Source organism: Engraulis encrasicolus, chromosome 15, assembly GCF_034702125.1.
Source record: "Engraulis encrasicolus isolate BLACKSEA-1 chromosome 15, IST_EnEncr_1.0, whole genome shotgun sequence".
NCBI classification, from domain to species: Eukaryota; Metazoa; Chordata; class Actinopteri; order Clupeiformes; family Engraulidae; genus Engraulis; species Engraulis encrasicolus.
Window position 1 is genome coordinate 41,076,858 of NC_085871.1, and position 21,534 is coordinate 41,098,391.

The window sequence follows — 21,534 nt, forward strand, 5'->3', positions numbered from 1 at the left end:
GGCAGCCATAGCCTACATTCTACTCTACTCCATTCCACTCTACTGTGCTCCATTCTACTCTACTGTACTCTACTCCACTCTACTCTACTGTGCTCCATTCAACTCTACTGCACTCCATTCTACTCTACTCTACTCTACTGTACTCCATTCTACTCTACTCTACTCTACTCCATTCTACTCTACTCCATTCTACTCTACTGTACTCCATTCTACTCTACTCCATTCTACTCTACTCCATTCTACTCTACTCCATTCTACTCTACTGTGCTCCATTCTACTGTACTCTGCTCCATTCTACTCTACTGTACTCCATTCTACTCTACTCCATTCTACTCTACTCTACTCCATTCTACTCTACTGTGCTCCATTCTACTCTACTCCATTCTACTCTACTCTACTCCATTCTACTCTACTGTGCTCCATTCTACTCTACTGTGCTCCATTCTACTCTACTCTACTCCGTTCTACTCTACTGTGCTCCATTCTACTCTACTCCATTCTACTCTACTCTACTCCATTCTACTCTACTCTACTCCATTCTACTCTACTCTACTCCATTCTACTCTACTCCATTCTACTCTACTCCATTCTACTCTACTGTACTCCATTCTACTCTACTGTACTCCATTCTACTCTACTCTACTCTACTCTACTCAGGCAGCTATAGCCTAATGGACGAGTATCTCTTCCATCCACCCCCCCCACTCCATGGCTGAAGTGCTCTTGAGTAAGGCACCTTGTTGAGTGGGTCATTATTTTTATTTCTTTTTATACTTTAAACCGATGACCTCAGCAAAAGCATTTCTCTAATGACAGCTTGGGGTTTCGTCTGGACCCAGTGTGGCATTCTTTAATATATATAATTATACAATATTACCATGGCAGGCAATGGGTCCTCATCGGGAGTAGTTATCAGAAAAGTGTGTGTGTGTGTGTGTGTGTGTGTGTGTGTGTGTGTGTGTGTGTGTGTGTGTGTGTGTGTGTGTGTGTGTGTGTGTGTGTGTGTGTGTGTGTGTGTGTGTGTGTGTGTGTGTGTTAGTGCTGGAGGCAATATCTTACAAACTCACATTGTGAACACTTCAGTGACACATGAAAAAACTCCACCCAAAAACAGACAAATTCTCTCTCAAATACAAGCATACACAGCATGTGCGAGTGTGTGTGTGTGTGTGTGTGTGTGTGTGTGTAGACACATTATGTGACTGACTGACTTTCTGCCTAGTAAACACTCCCAAGGAGTTCTGGTCAAGGTCACGTCCAATGTTGCCAAATGTTTTCCAGAAACATTGCTCAAAAACTTGCCTGAATGCCCCAAATCCAGCCCAATTTGACCAAAGTTACATTGATTGCTCTATGATCATCAATCTACAGGAAAACCTGCCCAATAGGTTTTTTCTTTTTCTCCCCGCAGACGGTCCTCCTAAGCAGCCCAATTGGTCGAGAAACCGGACAATTTGGCAACACTGTAAACAGGTTTCATTTAATGACGCCACATGCCTATAAACCAGGTGCTCAGGACAGGTACAGGTAACTCTGCATACACTAACCCAGCGCAAGTACTGTATTTTTCTGACTATAAGTCACACCAGAGTGCAAGTCGCGCCAGCCAAAAAAGTGGATTATGAAGAGAGAGAAAAAACACATACAGTGGCTTTAAAGAGTCTAGCTACACACCCCTGTTCAACTGCCAAGCTCTTAACCTGACTAGACGATTCTCAGTCATTTCCTCATTTTAACACGCCACACTCTGAGATCAGAGGCAGTGGTGGCCTAGGTCTTACGATTAGAGGGTTACAGGTTCGAATCCCATCCCTACACCTCCATCCATGGCTGAAGTACCCTTGACAAAGGCAACTAACCCCACATTGCTACAAGGACCGTAACCAATACCCTGTAAACAATTGTAAGTCGCTGTGGATAAAAGCGTGCGTGAGAGAGAGAGACGTACAGACAGACAGAGATTGAGAAAGATGGAGAGAGAGAGAGAGAGAGAGAGAGAGAGAGAGAGAGAGAGAGAGAGAGAGAGAGAGAGAGAGAGAGAGAAAGAGAGAGAGAGAGAGAGAGAGAAAGAGAGAGAGAGAGTGAGAAAGATGGAGACAGAAACAGACGAGGGGCGGGGTGCCCGTGAGAGGGAGAGTGAGTGTGTGTGTGTGTTTAAGTGAGTGAGTGTGTGAGTGAGTGAGTGAGTGAGTGAGTGAGTGTGTGTGTGTGTGTGAGAGAGACAGAGAAAGCGAGAGGCAGGGTCTGTACTGTAATCCCGTCTCATCCCTCTCTCCTCTCCTCTCCTCTCATCCCTCTCTCCTCTCCTCTCCTTCGTGATGGCTGTTACATAAGAGTATTTAGCCACCAGGCAGTCACACACTCTAATCAGACGGCCGCCCGGCCAGGGCTGCGCTTAAATGTGGAGCTGAGCCTCCCATTTAGCTTCTCCCAGTCACAGAGTGTGTGTGTGTGTGTGTGTGTGTGTGTGTGTGTGTGTGTGTGTGTGTGTGTGTGTGTGTGTGTGTGTGTGTGTGTGTGTGTGTGTGTGTGTGTGTAGTGTATTTACAGTTAAGTGAAAGGGACAGTGGGGCTTGTGTGTACTTTAAAGCAAACTCAGGAGACCCAAGCCGGTAAACAAAAACATCACTACAAAAAAAAAAAAAAAATCCCAAACCAAATTGACTAAACCAATACCGGTTAACCCAGCAAGGACTTTGGGGAAAAAAACGCCTTTGGGAAAATTTGCCCTCAGCCTATAAATACCTAAATGTCTCAGCCTCCGAAACACACGAAAACATGTCATAAGCTACACGTAAAAGCTCAGACCCTTATCTTTCATTAGAATCTATTCAGCTGTAACATGCCCCATTCACGAGTCTGAATACCAGAGAGAGTAGAGAGAGAGAGGTTCCATTGGCCCATTGTTTCCGGGTTCTATTATTGCAAGGGGGAGGGGGGGACATCCCCCTTTAGGCAGACCTAGGCAGACCTAAGGACTGTTCTATTCAATGCTAGGAGTATTATGACACGGCCCTTTAGGCAGACCGGAACCTGGTCGTGTTAGGTGCCCATAGCAACCTATTACATTGGCATATCTCTATATACTTAAAGATGGCCTCTCAACGTCATTTAATTAATATTGCCGTGTTCCCAATTGTTATTGAATGTGTTACGCGTTGGTCCTGTTTTAAAAAACGTTCTGGTTGCTTTGTTTCAAGACGTTTTTGCAAGCTGGCAAGGTGGCTTGTGGAGAAACGAGAGAGTGTTCCGTGTTTCTCGTGGAAATGCGTCTCTGATTGGCTCACTCCTCCTGCTCTCAAAGAAACGCGTCTCTGATTGGCTCAGTCCTCCAGTTCTTGGAGAGAATGTAATGGGAAACAGAGTCGCCACTTCCCCGGGTGGTACTGCACTATAGGGGCGCCAACGGAGGCGTGCAGGCTCCATTCAGGGCTGTGCTCTTTCGACAGCGACCCCTAGGCGAGCTGCAGGCACGGAGCAACCGGAGTGAGCAGGCTTTATGTATGAGGCTTTGTGCTGTGTGTGTACCTGAGAGTAGCAACCAGCTGATAGCTAAGCTAAGCTATGTTTCGGGCCATCAGACGTTGCTTGTTTTGAAAACAAGCAGAAAAAAATTACTCGACATGTTTTTAGATAAATGGGTCGATATAAACCTTTGTGGGCAACGCCTTCTTTCGACGTGACGAAACACAGAAAGGCTTTCGTGATTCGCTCGTTTCTCTGCATTATTTATGTAAATTGGGAAACACCGGGAAACATAGCCAGGAGAGTTGACGCACCGCTATGAGAGCCTTGCAAGTGAGTTTAACTTGGGGTGACCGTCCGATCTTCGAAAGGAGTGAGTAAAACTGAGTTTTATCGGAAGTTGGCCTTTAAAGAATCTCTGTGAATACTGTGTCCATGTAGCTTCAGGCACCTGAGTCAATGTAGCGTATACGCAGCATCCAGCATCAATAATACCGACGAAGGAAAAATCCGGCTGTGTTGCTCACGCTACCCTTGACTTGTCAGTACCCGATGATGAATCATTTTTTTTTTGTTCAGCCCTTTTTGAGATCCTGGCCATTCTGATGAGGGCCATGGGATTATTTACATATTACATTATTACATATTACGTTACACTAGGCTGACGTTTTTTTATTTTATCCAAAGCGATTTTCAAGTATGTCAAGTGCAGGCTATTCCTTATCCTCCTTAACCACTAGGCCTCGGCTGCCCCATATATTATAACATATTATATAAAAGAATACTCCAAATGTAATCCCAAAACATTGGAAAAGTTATGCCCCACACACAGAAATACCGTGAGCACACACACAGGCACGCAGGAGTCGCTCAGGTTGGAGACATCTTGAGTGTCTGTTTTTGGTTACCAAGGATACAGCTCCCCTGTGGGACCTCTAGCCTGGGAGACTTATGGAACAGACGCATGCACGCGCAGACGCACGCACACGCACGCGCACACACACACACAGGTGTGCAGCAGGTCAGAGCAGTGTTGTAATTAATTGACAAGGTATTAAGACTCTGTGGGATAAGTGTGTGTGAGACAGAGAGCAAGAGAACGAGAGAGAGAAACAGACAGACAGCTAGATAGCTAGATAGACAGCTACTGTAAATAGATAGATAGATAGATAGACAGACAGACAGACAGACAGACAGACAGACAGACAGACAGACGGACAGATAGATAGATAGATAGATAGATCAAGCCGAGAGTGTAGAGAGGGTGAAGAGTGTAACGTAGAGACAGAGACAGAATTTGAGATCGTGGGGAGGAAGGAGAGATGGCCCTATTGTAGGCTCGTCCTTGCAGTGGTGGCCTGTCCACTCCCTGCAACCTTAGCTGTACAATATGTCTTGCAGTTCTGCTGTGCGTTTCTCAAAAGCGTAGTTGTTAGCCAGTTAGCAACTTGCATACTGTAGTCGTCAATGGGAAACTGCATTGCAAACTAAAAAGTAGCTAACATAGTCAGCAACTATGGATTCGAGAAATGCACCCTGACTTGTGCACAAGCTGGCCAGCATGTCTTGCAGTGGTGAACTGTCCACTGCGATCTTAGACAATCATATCTTGCAGTGGCGAATTATCCACTGCGATCTTAGCTGGACAGCATGTCTTACAGTGGTGAATTATCCACTGTGATCTTAGAACAGCATGTTTTCTACTGGTAAACTGTCCACTGCAATCTTAGAACAGCATGTCTTGCAGTGGTGAATTATCCACTGCAATCTTAGACAATCATATCTTGCAGTGGTAAACTATCCACTGCGATCTTAGAACATCATGTCTTGTAGTGGTGACTTGTGCACTGTAACCTGGCTGGGCTATACAGCATGTCTTGTAGTGGTGACTTGTGCACTGCAACCTGGGCTATACAGCATGCCTTGCAATAGTGACACTGCAACCTTAGTAATGTAATGTAGGGCTGCACAATTAATCGAATTTCAATCAAAATCGCGATTTTGGCCACCACGATTATAAAACATGAAAATCACGATTTTATGGGAGGAAATTCAGTGTTCCATCTAAGCTGCATGCACCTGCAGACTTGTGCACTGCTCGCACGTTCTCAGCATAAAGACATTTCAGCCAATTGTAATATTGTTGACAACGGTAAGCAGACAGTGCTGAGAGGGGGCGGGTGGCAGCATTTTGACAAGGAAGACGGAAATCTCTGTGTCAGTGCACTCACTGCTGGGAAGAGGAGGGGAGTTGTTTCATCCTAATGGTGGCTATATATGAGGAATTCAAACATTAAACCAGCCATTGCTTGATGCTGGGCTGGGGTCTCTGAGAGTGTTTTGAAACTATGTGCTTTGACCAGCAACCGTTTGTGATTATGGAAAGCCATGTAGTTATGAAGAGAAACAGCGTTATTTCTGGTCTAAGAAATCGCTAGTTAGCATGCTAACACAAACGAAATAAGCTAAGTAATGTTGCCTTCGTAATCGTGATTATAATCGGAATCGTGATTTTGATCAAAATAATCGTGATTATGATTTTTTCCATAATCGTGCAGCCCTAATGTAATGTGATGGTTGTAAGACTGTCCACTGCAGTCTTAGCTAGACAGCATGTCTTCAGTGGTCAAGTGTCCACTCGCTGCCATCTTAGATGCAGAACATGTTCTACAGTGCAGTGGTGGTGACCGCAATCTTAGACATCATGTCTTACAGTTGTGACTTGTGAACTGCAACCTTAGGACAGCATGTCTTGCACTTGTGACTAGTGTACTGCAGGCTGAGATACACACAGCATGTCTTGCAATGGTGTATTCAAGTGTTGACACTGCAACCTTAGTAATGTATTGTAGCCTAATGGTTCTGAATATGTCCACTGCAGTCTTAACAGTGTTTGATTTCTACGATTTGCGATCAGCGACTACTTGAGCTTAGAACGTCACACACGACGAGGAAATCTTGCCCGACAATTGCTTGCGATGGTCCTGGGGGGTAATGTACCACCGACTGTCGTAAGGGGAGTTTTCAGTCGAGAATCGTGCCGATAGTTGTGTTGTTTGAGCCTGCCTTTAGATGCAGAGTATGTCTCTCAGAGGTGGCACTCACTGCCTTAGCTGCACTGCAACCTGAGATGGACAGCCTGTCTTGACCCGTCATAACCTCAGCTAGAGCTATTCCATTTGAGTAGGGTCAAAGAGTTGAGTGGACAGGCACATGCTGACACACGCACAGTCTCTCTTCTCGCCTCTCTCTCTTTCTCTCTCTCTCTCTCACACACACACACACACACACACACACACACACGCACGCACGCACGCACGCACACGCACACGCACACGCACACGCACACGCACACGCACACTTGGACTGCATCAGGAGTAAAAGATATATTTTGAAGTGTGCTGCTTAAAAGAAAAATAATTACAACACATACTGTAAGCAACTGCAGGGATTGCATGGTCAGTCTGCAAACTTTTTGACACAGTCAGTGTTTGGGACCATTTGACACGTCATGTCTTTGTAACATCAGTAGGGATGCACCGATACACATTTTTTCCTTTCCGATCCGATCCCGATATCTAAATTTGGATATCTGCCGATACCGATACTACTCCGATCCAATACCAAAACCTCATATATGCATGAATTTCAACTTGAGGTAGGCCAAAGATGACTATTTGGTCAGAAAAGGAAGTCAGAAGAACAGGAAACCAATTCATAAGTGAAAGTATCAAGTAAAAACGTAACAATCCCATCCTGAAAACTAATATGCAAGTGTTATGACTTCAAATTAACATTACACCTGGCTCAATATCAGTCCTTTGAAAATTCCGATACTTTGGGAAAATTCCGATCCGATCCGATCTCTGAAAATATGTTGATATCTGAACCCGATACCGATACACCGATACACCGATACCGATATCCCATCCCTAAACATCAGTAGTACATTTGGTCAAGTCGAACGCGATTTCTAACCATCATGCAACATTTCCATCCCAAAATGCATTGCTGACTACTGCGCATGTAGACGTAAAGAATAGAAAAATAATGGACAATTTTTTTTTCGCATGTGGGGGGGTCGCGCAAATATTCTTAGGTCCAAAGGGGGGCTAAAGCCTGGCTCAAACTAAACGACTATCGCGCCGATTCTCGGCTGAAAACCCCCCTTACGACAATCGCTGGAACGTTACCCCCCAGGACCATCGCAAGCGATTGTCGGGGAAGATTTCCTCGTCGTGAGCGACGTTCTAAGATAGAACTTTGGCAGCTCAAAGAGTCGCCGATCGCAAATCGTAGAAATCAAACAGTGTTTGATATTTGCGACTGGAAATAGAACGTCGGGCATTGTCTCGGTGGCTGCGAGCAGCGACAAGATTGACAGTTGCGATTCTCTTCTAGTGTGCGGTGCACCCCGACGCCAAAATCGGACACACAATCGCTAGTCGTGTAGTTTGAGCCTGGCTTAACATATGTGGACATACTCAAGACGGACGCAGAAACCCATAGTACAGGTGAACTGAAGAGATGTATGGAGAATCGGGATGACTGGAAGCAACGATGGAAGGCTCGTCTGAGGACGACCTAGAGAGAGGGGCGTAGCAGAAAAGGTTTGGGAGCAATAAAAAAGCTGCACTTACATACACAATATGGCTTTACCAGTGTTTTTCATCCGCAGTGCCGAGGAAGGAACATTAGTGTTCCATGAGAGATCATCTGATGTGCCGTGGAAAATGATAGAATGACGGTACATTGTTGATCTAGGCAATAGGGTTTTATTTTCGGTTAACATTTACAATTGGCGGTGTGCCTTGGCACTTTGTCCTCGAAGAAGATGCGCCTTGGCTCAAAAAAAGTTGAAAACCATTGCACCAGACAACACTATTGTGTCTGAGCATGGCTGAGGGAATATGCTGCACTCACACTCAGTCATCATGCTGATGAGTGAAAGTGTTTGCCGTTTGTCACCAGTGATTACACATGCAGCATACAAGCCAGCGCAGCACATTGCACTGCAGTGCAGACTATTGAAATTCCATTTCTGCTTTTAACTTATCACACATACATGAGCAGAGAGGCAGTCTGACAGTAGAGCTGTGTGTGGGGAGAGAGAGTGTGTGTGTGTGTGTGTGTGTGTGTGTGTGTGTGTGTGTGTGTGTGTGTGTGTGTGTGTGTGTGTGTGTGTGTGTGTGTGTGTGTGTGTGAATTAGTGTGTGTGTGTGTGTGTGTGTGTGTGTGTGTGTGTGTGTGTGTGTGTGTGTGTGTGTGTGTGTGTGTGTGTGTGTGTGTGTGTGCTTGCACGCGTGTGCTCAAGTGAGATACTTCGAGTCCCATGTCATCCGTGGCTACAGAGCTGTCCTCTGCACCTAACACTACACTGCTCCAGGGGCTGTAACCAGTACCCTGTACCTCAATAACCGTCAGCTGTTTAGGATAAAGGCAATAGCTAAGTGCACTGTAATGTCATATAATACTATATCATGTAATGTCATGTTATGTCATGTCATGTCATGTCATGTAATGTCATAAAATGTCACGTGCATGACATTGAACCTACAATCATTAATAGAGAAATTACTGTTATTGTGTGTGTGTGTGTGTGTGTGTGTGTGTGTGTGTGTGTGTGTGTGTGTGTGTGTGTGTGTGTGTGTGTGTGTGTGTGTGTGAGGGGTGGAACTTATGTTTTTTCCCCACCAGTCACTGTGGCAGGTAGATTTCAAAATCTACCAGTCACTCGCCGTTTTTACCAGTCAACTCATTTAATAATAACAATAGTAGTGGAAATCAGTTAATTATTATAAGTAGTAAAACTATTATTATTGGAATTATTATCATGATTATATATCTAAATGTCTGCATTTGGTTGACCATGTCCTCAACACCAGAAAGGAGGACTTATTACATGGTTGGGGGTCTGGGGATCTTCCCCCAGAAGTTTTTGAATTTTTAGATACAATTTCCTGCATTCTAATCAATTCTAGGGTGAAGAATGGCAAATTCCATTGGACAAAAAAAAAATCGCTTGGACACTCAGGCTATTCATAGCTCGAGTGGAGGTGAAAGTTTTCACCTGTCAAAGTGACTGGTGGGTTGAAAAATGTACCAGTCACCACTGAAATGTACCTGTCATTGGCAGGTGGACGGGTGTTTATTTCCATCCCTGGTGTGCCTGTGTGTGCGTGTGTGTGTGTGTGTGATTAGTGCATTATGCTGCATGTTCCCTGCATGCACACCAGTCAGAACAGACACGGAGAAGAACACACGTGTGCTGCTGCCTAGCAACCCTGCTCTGGGTGGAAGCAGAATGTGATGGGGGCCTGTCTGACACGCACATGCGCGCGCACGCGCACACACACACACACACACACACACACACACACACACACACACACACACACACACACACACACACGTGTGCACGCACGTACACACACAGTTTGGGGCACAAAGCGGTCATTATTACCAACCAGACCGGATACTCTCCGTCACTCACACACACACACACACACACACACACACACACACACACACACACACACACACAGCTGCAGACTAGACGTGCAACTTATTTACAAACCCAAATCCCACAAAGGCAGCCCACAGCTTATTACCAAAACCATACTACAGTCCCCCTCTCTCTCTCACACACACACACACACACACACACACACACACACACACACACACACACACACACACACACCCTACAACGACTGGTTATGGTCCCACAACACATACACTTAGGGTGGCAGTCTCTGGGTAGTCAAACAGTCTCTCTCTCACACACACACACACACACACACACACACACACACACACACACACACACACACACACACACACACACCCTACAACGACTCGTTATGGTCCCACAACACATACACACACCCTAACACTTAGGGTGGCAGTCTCTGGGTAGTCAAACAGTCTCTCTCTCGCACACACACATGCACGTACACACACACACACACACACACGCAAACACACACGCAAACACACACACACACACACACACACACTCACACACACACACACACACACACACTCGCATGGCTAGGCTGATAGTAGACAAGACCGGCATGTCAGCCAACTCACACTCAGTCATATGTAGCCGGAGGCTGCACTTACGACACTCCTATTCACACACACACACACACACACACACACACACACACACACACACACACACACACACACACACACACACACACACACACACACACACACACACACACACACCCATGCCAATGTCCTGTATATATGTATGAGTGAGTATATGAGAGAGTGCGAGAAAGAGAGAAAGAAAGGAAAGGAAGAGAGAGAGAAAGAAAGGGACAGAGAGAGTGAGGGAGAGAGAGAGAGTGTGTGTAAAGGGACAGAGAGAAAGAGGCAGAAAGAGCCCAGCAAGAGAAAGAGGGAACGAAAGGGGCAGAGAAAGCGAGAGAAACAGTGTAAAAGGACAGAGAGAGCGAGAGAATGAGAGAGAAAGAAAGGGACAGAAAAGCAAAGCAAGAGAGAGAGAAAGAGAGGCAGAGCAAGAGAGAGAGAGAGGAAAGAGGGGAGTCCCACCCTTTCAGCTGCGGCCGTGTGTGAGCACGTCTGATAAAGACAGTTATTATGTGGTCAGGTCACCGCACACAATAACCAGAGAAACGCGACGTCAACACACGCGCACGCCAACACCAACCCTCCAAAACACACACACACACTCACATACACACACAACCAACTAATCCAAATCCCTGCTGTCTCTCTTTTACTGACACACACAAACATAGAAACATCCACACACACAGACACACACACACACATACACACACACACACACACACACACCCACACACACACAGACACACACACACACATCCATGTGCGTGTATTTCCTAACCATCACGCACAAACACTCCTCTAACCCCTCACACACAAATACCCATGCAATACCTCACCAAGACACACAAATTCAACTCCTTAATAAAACACACACATATGCCCATAAGAGCGCACACACACACACACACACACACACACACACACACACACACACACACACACACACACACACACACACACACCTTCCTTCTCCCAGAATACTGCTGTTGATGTGCGAGTGTGTGTGTGTGTGTGTGTGTGTGTGTGTGTGTGTGTGTGTGTGTGTGTGTGTGTGTGTGTGTGTGTGTGTGTGTGTGTGATTGTTGTCAATGTCTTATTCATATGTTAGTCTAACTGCACATTGGAGACTATTCAGACGCAATTTCAATCTTTGTTAACCCTTATTACAGAGATTTTTGACAATAAACTTGACTTAACATGTTCATGTCATCTTGACTCAAACTTATAACAGTTTGACTCTGAGGAAGACGCACTGTGATCGAAACGCTGATCATTACGCTTGCACCACAATAAAATAACAAAACAAAAAAAAGATTTCTCCGGTCTTTCCTTGCCTAGTTGTTCTGAAGTGGACCAATGGACGTGCTTTCTGTTGTCCCTCCCGTCCTGGGGTGCATTTCTCGACAACATCGTTGCTAACTAAGTTAGCAACTTACATGGTTGTAATGCAATTTCCCAATGGAAACCTAGTAAGTTGCTAGGCGGTTCTGGAAAATATGTGTATCACGGTTTGCTTGATGAAAATTGATATCACGGTTCTCTGCACGTTTTTTTTTTTTTTTTTTAAATAAGCGGCGATTTTCCCCCCACATCTCAATGTTTCTGAAGAAAAGACTAAAATTTTATTTAAAAAAATGAAATAAAATCCAGAATTTAAATGAATCTCCATTGCTATTTTAATCACTTTTTTGGAATAATAATTTAAAAAAAAACCTTCTCCCATCAAAAAGTGAACCTTGTGTAGGTGAAAATCGTTATCACGGTTTTTTAACGGTATACCGCCCAGCTCTATAGCAACAATGCTTTCGAGAAACAGGGGCCTGACCGTGAGTCTGAGTAGCAAGAAGGTTAGCGTGCAAGTGACTTCCCTCTTTCAAGAATTTATGACAGCTGCCAACTGCACATTTATGCAGATACTCCGATGCTGTGAACAAAGATAATTTGGTAAACAGAGAACAGAAAAATGGTAATTTCACAATATAATATGTAGACAGTGTGTGTGTGTATGTAGACAATGTGTGTGATTCAGTCTGGAAGAGGCAAAGCCTTACGGAAAAAAAACAGCTCCTTCACCCTGGTGAACCTTCGCATACAAAATCACTCATCCGACTACTGTCTCTTTCGCACTCACACTCACACACACCCACACAGAACACAGATTCTTAGGAACATGTGCGTGACACAAGCAAAGACTGTAATCTGGCAGAGCTGGCCCAGTTACTGGGAACCTCTTTGTGTGTGTGTGTGTGTGTGTGTGTGTGTGTGTGTGTGTGTGTGTGTGTGTGTGTGTGTGTGTGTGTGTGTGTGTGTGTGTGTGTGAGTGCGTGAGTGTGCGCGTGGTTGTCTATACACTTACCTGTACTTTACTGTGACATTGTGAGTCACCCCTATCATACTCTGTACACTGCCTACAATACTATACTATATCATAGATGTATCTGTCAACACTGGTCATGTTAAGACTGTCTACCTTAACTGACAGAGTATGTTTTCTGCACATGGTCTATCCCAACTCACAGAATGTCTTTTTGCACAATTACCTTTTTACATATTACTTTTTCACATTCTTTATCTTTACTATTTCTATTTTTATTTTACCCTCCCTGACTATTCCTGTGTTATTTGTGTCTTGAAATGTCCATGTGGGCATTTGTTTATTTGTGTATTTATGTAAGCTACTGGATACCTGAATTTCCCCCTGGGGATTAATAAAGTTACTCTACTCTACTCTACTCTCGTGCGCTCACACATGCAGTCAACACCAAATTCAACACCAACACAGAACACGCATTCTTAGTAAGTTAACACACACAAACACACACACACACACACACATTCCCACACGCAGAAAATTGAAACAGCAGCCCAGTTTGCAGCGTTTGTCCTTCACATTATCTGACCACATACATGAGCTCTCTCCCTCTCTCTCCTGTTCTCTCTCTCTCTCTCTCTCTCTCTCTCTCCCCCTTTCCCTTCATCCTTCTCTCTCTCTCTCTCTCTCTCTCTCTCTCTATTCCTCCCTCTCCCACTCTCCCTCTCTTCCCCCTTCTCTCTCTCTCTCTCTCCATCAGCCTCTCTCCCTCTCCTGTTCTGTTCTCTCTCTTTTCCTCCCTCTCTCTCTCTCTCTGATTATCGCTTCTGTAAGCTTATGTCCACCGTCCTTCTTCCATCTCTCCCTCTCTCTCTCCTTCCTTCCTTCCTTCCTTCCTCCCTTTCTCTCCCTCTCTCTCTTTCCCTACCTCCCTCCCTCTCCCTCCCTCTCTCCCCTACCTCCCTCCCTCTCCCTCTCTCTCTCTCTCTCTCTCTCTCTCCCTCCCTCTCCCTCCCTTTCTCGCTCTCTCTCCATCTTTCTCTCTTTCTGATGATCTCTCTCTGTCTGTCCGTCCACCTCCTACTCCTTTCCTCCCCGTTGTCAATGTGCCCAGGCAAGCCAGCCATCAACCCCCACCCAATCCTCTCTGCACGCACCTAGGATAACATGACGCTTGTGTGTGTGTGTGTGTGTGTGTGTGTGTGTGTGTGTGTGTGTGTGTGTGTGTGTGTGTGTGCGTGCGTGCGTGTGTGTTTTGGGCCTTATCTCCTGGGAAGGGTTCCGTGCTATTTGGGGAGTGTGTGTGTGTGCCTCCCCACCTCAGAAAATCGGCCCTGTGTCCTCACCTAAGTCGCGTTGCGTCCTCCGCTCGCTCGCAGAGATGCTTCCCCGCGCTGCCAGGCGGCCAAGGGCGAACGGAGCTGTGCTGAAGCTCGCGGACAGCTGGGATTGATGGCAGTGATGTAATGGACACACGCGGCTCCGGTTATAACGGCATGCGACAGACAGCAGGAGCGGGCAGCTTTGGTGGCCTGGCGGCGTACCTTCCGACCAACATGATCTCCAAAAATTCTGTGCTCCTGGACACGGATGTTAAGGGCACAAAATCCGTGTCCAGGAGCACGGACTTTGCCAAAATTCCGTGCTCCTGGACACGGAATTGTTTTCCGTGCTCCTGGACACGGAATTGTTTTCCATGATGGACACAGAGAAGTGCTCCCTCTATAGGCTAATCCCACAGCTCTATGTTTCCACAGTCTTGTGTTTTCTCAGGATTTTTCTCATTTCAAATATTTTTTCTAAAAAAACATTTCCTACTGACAGGTTAGGGTTAGGGATTGTTTTGATCTGGGCACAGCTAATTTTCTTTCATTCATTATATGATTTCAATTGCCTAGCAACCAACTGTAAAAGATATTTCTCAAAAATATGTCTTTAATGACAGGTTAAGGTTAGGGAATGTTTTGATCAGGGCACAACTTAAATTGCTATAGCATTATTTTGTTAGAATTAGCATTTGGTATGCATTTTCTAATGATAGAGTTACACGGTGCTGTGGTAATAGCCTATAGAAAGCACTTCCGTGTCCAGGAGCACGGAAAACAATTCCGTGTCCAGGAGCACGGAAAACAATTCCGTGTCCAGGGGCACGGAATTTTGGCAAAATCCGTGCTCCTGGACACGGATTTTGTGTCCTTAACATCCGTGTCCAGGAGCACGGAATTTTTGGAGATCAGGCTGTTCCGACATACATAAACAAGCAATCAAACACACACACACACAGTCCCCGTTTGGTCGTGTGAGAGACAACAGCGGTTGTATCTAAACAAAGACAGGTGTTGATTTTTGAAGTAGAACCACAGCATCCGTCCCCGGTCGATGCCTTTACCTTACCAGATAATAAATCAAGAAAAAGACTCTCGATGTCTATCAGCTCGAGGTTACTGTTAATTACGCAATTTAGTGGTAATATATTTGTTATTACACGTAGCCGGGGCAACGATGACAGTATTTAGGAGCGTACCCCGATCTATGCTAATGGAAATGTCATGGCTGAGCCGATCCATACCACTGATTCAATTCGTTTTGAGGTTTTTATGACAACACATGTCGATCAAACACTTTTAAAGGACTCTCTTTGTCTTACAGTGCGCTGCACAGCGGCAGTTCGTCCGTGTAGCTGGGCAGGATGTTGTCGTTGCAGGTTTGTGTGGGTAGGCTATAACGTTATGAGATTGATTTCAAGAGGTCGCTAGCTGCACCCGGAGGCATACACACAGCCCGAGCGAGCTGGTGGTGTCTGCCTGCCTGCTCTCACGTGTCGCCAATAACCGGGAGACAGAGTTCGGCCCGGCTTTCAGCAGCGAGGGAGGACTCGAGCGAGAAGAGAAAACAGTCACCCGCTGAACCTAATGGATTTCTCATACTACTACCTCGCACGACAGAGTCCAACATTTGCACGGCATCGACACTCCTTTGAGGTCTGGTGGTGCTAGACTAGTCCCTCGTCTCGCAGAGGCACCAGCAAATCACCTCAGTTCTCCAAATAAAACAAATAAATCATTTCGGGAGCGTAGAACTAGAGCATGCACCGGCGATTTACCACGAAGACTGCTCAAAATAGCGTGCAGATGGGTGAAGAATAAACTGAGCGCTGGAAATCCTGTCTGGGTCACTGCTGTGTATGTAACGGCGGGCTGCTCGCGTTATTGGGGTTTTCCGGCTGGTTCGTGAAATTTATTAAAATCGGATTCCTCTTACCTGTGAAATTTCTTTGGGTCCGCTTTTTGAGCAGGTAAAAGGACTAGGTACGGTCGCGGTTATTTGATTGCCTAGTCTGACAGATGCTGCTGTGAGAGATTTGGCTGAACGGTTTTGTTGGTCTCTCCCTTTCTCTAGCCGACCTCCAATCCGTTTACTGGATAATTACGACCAGCTTTGCTCTCACTGGCTACCGACATGGCTAGAGTAGAAGCGCATCACCAATTACGCACGGGTGCATATTTCTTCTCAATTGGTTTTGTAGGCCTACATTTCTCACAACAGAATAATCATTCTCAGAACATTTAGCAAATGCTTTAATCACCATGCAGATGGTTGTGTACAATTCTCAGCTTTTTCATACATTATCAGTTGCTTTTGTCATATCACTCAAAAAGCATTGTCAGTCACTGAATACACAAAACTATCTCACCCCCCAAAACATTTAGGCCCTGTCATAGTTTAAGTCTTGACATGCAAAATGACTTATCAAGCTGTCATAATGTGATAAGCACTGTATAAATTCCATTGGATTTGTATCTATAAATATGATCTGAATTGGTAAATTGCTCACAGGTAAATATTGACTCTCTCTAATCAAAGGCAATAGAAGGGGTAGAGAACACAGGTATGCAATACAATAGGCACTGTACTGCGTTATATTACTCTATGCCTCACGTGCCCTTTATAATTACGCTCCACGCAAAATTACAATATTTCCCTAGAATTTCACAAGACAGTAAGTGCACTTTATACATTATCAGTGTATTGTTTCAAATTTATTTTGCTTTACAGTTCTAAATTTTTTTTCACATGGGCTTGCAAGACAAGTAAAAAGGGATGGTAGAGGGCGCATTTTGACACCTCAACTAGAGTTTGCTATTTTTCCTATTTTGCAGTGAGAAAACCTGTCAATAAATAGTCATAGTCTAAATGTATATCTAGGACAATCTTATCTGATCAATGTAATATAAAGTCGAATTTACAACATTTCCCATCTAATCTAACATCATTTTGATTCAGAAAAGATCCTCAAGAGTGTACTATTCAGTTGACAACATGACAAAGCGATTTGACTAGCTTGTCCATACACGGACCACACTATTACACAATGACTAACCATTCTGCTGGCACTGATACGTTCATTGACACAAAAACTTTGAGTAAGAGACTCGGTTTTGCAGGTCATCCACGGTGTTTTGCCATTTGTTAAAGCTGTTTTGAGAATGAATATTGTGTTTTGCAAATTGCGAGAGAGATTCGAGAAATGTACAAAACCAATTGAGAAATAAAGCGATCAACAAACTTGGGTGTAGTTAACTAGGTTGGGCGATCAATTTATTTTAATTTAATTTAAAATCCCTGTTTCAAATATTAGGCTAGTTCAACGCACACACACGCGCACACACACACAAGCCCATTCTCGTGGAAAAATCAACTCCATGCTTCGTGGTGCCGCTACTATATAGCCTCATTTTTCGTAGTTGGGCAACGCACTCTGTCGTCGACAGTGGGTGAGAGAGCGCGAGTGAGAGAGAGAGACCACCCGAGCAGCGTGCGTGCATTCCGGGAGGGGAGCACTGTCGTTGTGTCAGCTTCATGCCATGTCTCCCTTCCTCCAACATTATCCCTAACCTCTAAACCTAAAAACTCACTTCTTTGAAATGTTTGATTATACCTTCGCGTCCAGTTAGCCATCAGGCGCGTTGACGTCCGTCCCCAGTAGGCCTATTCTTCCCCCAACAGTTTGCGCTGCACAGTGGTATTTAAAGCCTTCTGACACTGTGGCAGTCTTCTGATGAATTCTAATGAATTTCTGCTACTGGTGAAACGCACTAGCTCAGCCAAGTATAGCCTATATTTGAACTTGCACATCTTGTACATCAGGTTTATCAGAGAGAGTAGAGAGAGAGAGGTTCCGTTGGCCCATTGTTTCCGGGTTCTATAATTGCAAGGGGGAGAGGGGGGGAATCCCCCTTTAGGCAGACCTAGGCAGACCTAAGGACTGTTCTATTCATTCTAGGAGCATTATGACACGCTCCTTTAGGCAGACCGGAACCTGGACATGTTAGGTGCCCATAGAAACCTATTATGTTGGCATAAACTCTGTTATTATCCCATCATGGAAAAAAATCTTACTTTGGTTTTTGTCACATAAAATGAACTTCTTAAGACATATTTGCAATTTTTTTTGGAGGGGTACTTTTAGGTTTGTTGCCATATGGCAACATTGTGCAGTTACGGAAAGGATCCAGTGTACATTTTCCCTCCAAGACCAAACAAGGGTCATACAACATTATGGATTATTTCATAGAAATATAATTGTTTTTATCTCAGAAAAACATTTAAAGTTTACCCACAAGTTCAAGGGAGTTATTTAACACATTTTTGCCACTGAGAGAACAAGTGAATACTGTTTATTATATCCCCGAAAAACAGTATTTCAGTGGTATTACGTTGACCAACCACCAATGAATATATTTGGTGTTGTTAACACAATATCTGTGCATTGATTTGCACAAAAATGTGTATGGTAACTGTCTATAATATGTACATGAACTGATTTAATTTTGGAAGCCAACACTTTCAAGATGGCTGACATTCAAGATGGCCGATTTGCGAGCCAGGCATCTTTCAACATAACCGACAGTTTGTTTGTCATAACTTTTGAATGGATCCTTGGATTTACACTAAACCTTGTGTGATAGCACTCTTTAATAAGTAAATAAGCCATGTAAAATTGTGAGGCCAGTGCTTTCAAGATAGCTGACTTTCAAGATGGCTGACTTTGAATTTGGCAATCTTTCGAGACGGCCTAACTTTTGTTTATGCCACAACTTTTCAATGGGTGCTTGGATTTGCAGTAAATCTTGTGTGTTAATAATATAATTGGTTTATGAGCTGTTTGAAATTTGGAGATTATGCTTTTAAAATGGCTGACTTTCAAAATGGTTGACTGTACAATAATTTTTGATTGGGTTGACAGATTTGCACAAACGTTGTGTGCTAATAAGCCTAATTATAACAGACACATGAAGTCAAAACATTTTGGAGGCTTCAAATGGTCAAGATGACAGTAGCTTAATGCTCTGATCTGGGGTTTGGGGATTTTTGTGGTATAGGCCTACCTCTGGCAGTCAGGGGAGGCTGCATAGGCCTTGTTCGCTTTTCTGCATGTACTCAGAGTGAAAGCTCATAAAACAGTTCTGTACACCTATTATGACATTTTTTATGTTCTTTACAGACTACAATTTACACTAATAATAATATGATTACTATATAATTAGTTATCAATCATTCAATCAATAAATAAATCAATTAATCAATCAATTAGAATTGGGTATTTGTATCAATGCACTTTCCCTATTGACCGTCTTGTTCCATTACCGCACAATGTTGCCCTGTCTTTCAACATAAAAAGGAAATAATTTTAGTTGAAAACATAACAAATGGTGAAAACAGATCATGACTAACTATAGATTATCCCAATATGTTTTTTAAAATTTTGTAAATATTGCAAAAAGTTTGAAAAATCTTGGCCAATGCCAGAGCAATCTGTCAAGGACACACACTCATGTACAGTGAGGGAAAGAGCGAGCCTGGGGCAGTGTGTGGTGTCATGTGATGTCAACAAACCACATAATTGGATAAAACAAGGCCACAGTTTCAATATGAAAACCAATCAGTCTATATTATTTATATTTAAATACCAGGAAATGCCAAAAGAATGGTATGTTGCCATATGGCAACACCGTGCAGTATAGGGTTAAAGCATTCTGACACTGTGGCAGTCTTCTGATGAATTCTAATGAATTTCTGCTACTGGTGAAACGCACTAGCTCAGCCAAGTGTCGCCTATATTTGAGCTTGCACATCTTGTACATCAGGTTCCTGGCTTTGTGTCTAGAGTCGTCGATTCCTGGGAAGAGTAAAAACCTGTGGCTGAGTGACACAAGAGCTAAACTGCAGCGGCCCAAATGAGGGAATAATCCATCCATACCCAGCATCTGAAACAAAAGGACGCCACCAGCTGGCCAAAGAATAAAAATGGGTCTGATTATTTTTTTAATTATTATTATTTCAATAGGCCTATTTCAACTCAGCCGGACAACTTCACTTTTCATATAGATAGACAGATAGATAGATAGATAGATAGATAGATAGATAGATAGATAGATAGATAGATAGATAGATAGATAGATAGATAGATAGATGCCCTTTCCTGCATTTTAAAGGGACACTGTGTGAGATTTTTAGTTGTTTATTTCCAGAATTCATGCTGCCCATTCACTAATGTTACCTTTTCATGAATACTTGCTACCACCATCGAATTATAAGTATTCATTATGACTGGAAAAATTGCACTTTTCATACATGAAAAGGGGGATCTTCTCCATGGTCCGCCATTTTGAATTTCCAAAAATAGCAATTTTTAGCTGTAAAAGTGACTGTACTTGGACCATACTAGAAGATATGTGTTTATTACTTAGTAAATTTCATGTAAAGATCAAATTTGGCAATAGGCAGCCCAATTTCAATGAGCAGCATAGTTGCAGTACCTTTTTTGACCATTTCTGCACAGTGTCCCTTTAACCAAACCTTACCACGTAGGCCAAGTCAGTTAATTGAACGTCATGGTGCATTATACAGACAGCGCATTGTGCAGTGCAGATACGGGAGATAAAATAACCCATATATCATCCGTAAATATTTTCTTAAAGCGATCAACAAACTTGGGTGTAGTTAACTAGGTTGGGTGGTCAATTTATTTTAATTTAATTTAAAATGCCTGTTTCAAATATTAGTTCAACGCACACACACACACACACACACACACACACACACACACACACACACACACACACACACACACGGTTTGCGCTGCACAGTGGTAGGCCTATTTAAAGCATTCTGACACTGTGGCAGTCTTCTAATGAATCTCTGGTGAAACGCACTAGCTCAGCCAAGTGTCGCCTATAATTGAACTTACACATATTGTACATCAGGTTCCTGGCTTGGTGTCTAGACTCGTCGATTCCTGGGAAGAGTAAAAACCCGTGGCTGAGTGACACAAGAGCTAAACTGCAGCGGCCCAAATGAGGGAATAGTCCATCCATACCCAGCATCTGAAACAAAAGGGCGCCATCAGCTGGCCAAAGAATAAAAATGGGTCTGATTTTTTTTTAAATTGTTATTTCAATAGGCCTATGACAACTCAGCCGGACAACTTCATTTTTCGTATAGATAGATAGATAGATAGATAGATAGATAGATAGATAGATAGATAGATAGATAGATAGATAGATAGATGCCCTTTCCTGTATTTTAACCAAACCTTACCATGCAGACCAAGTCAGTTAATTGAACGTCATGGCGGATTATACAGA

At 43.8% G+C, this 21,534-nt stretch overlaps 1 protein-coding gene across 1 annotated transcript in view; it reads right to left on the reverse strand.

Annotated features, from left to right (window-relative positions):
• LOC134464071 (protein PHTF2-like) overlaps positions 1-16,131 on the reverse strand; it is an 85,059-nt gene extending 68,928 nt beyond the window's left edge. The window contains exons 1-2 of the mRNA XM_063217511.1: positions 15,534-16,131; positions 14,233-14,430 (exon numbers count right to left, since the gene is read on the reverse strand). The gene's annotated coding sequence lies outside the window, so the exon portion shown is untranslated. The remainder of the gene's footprint in view (positions 1-14,232; positions 14,431-15,533) is intronic.
• Between the last annotated feature and the right edge of the window lie 5,403 nt (positions 16,132-21,534).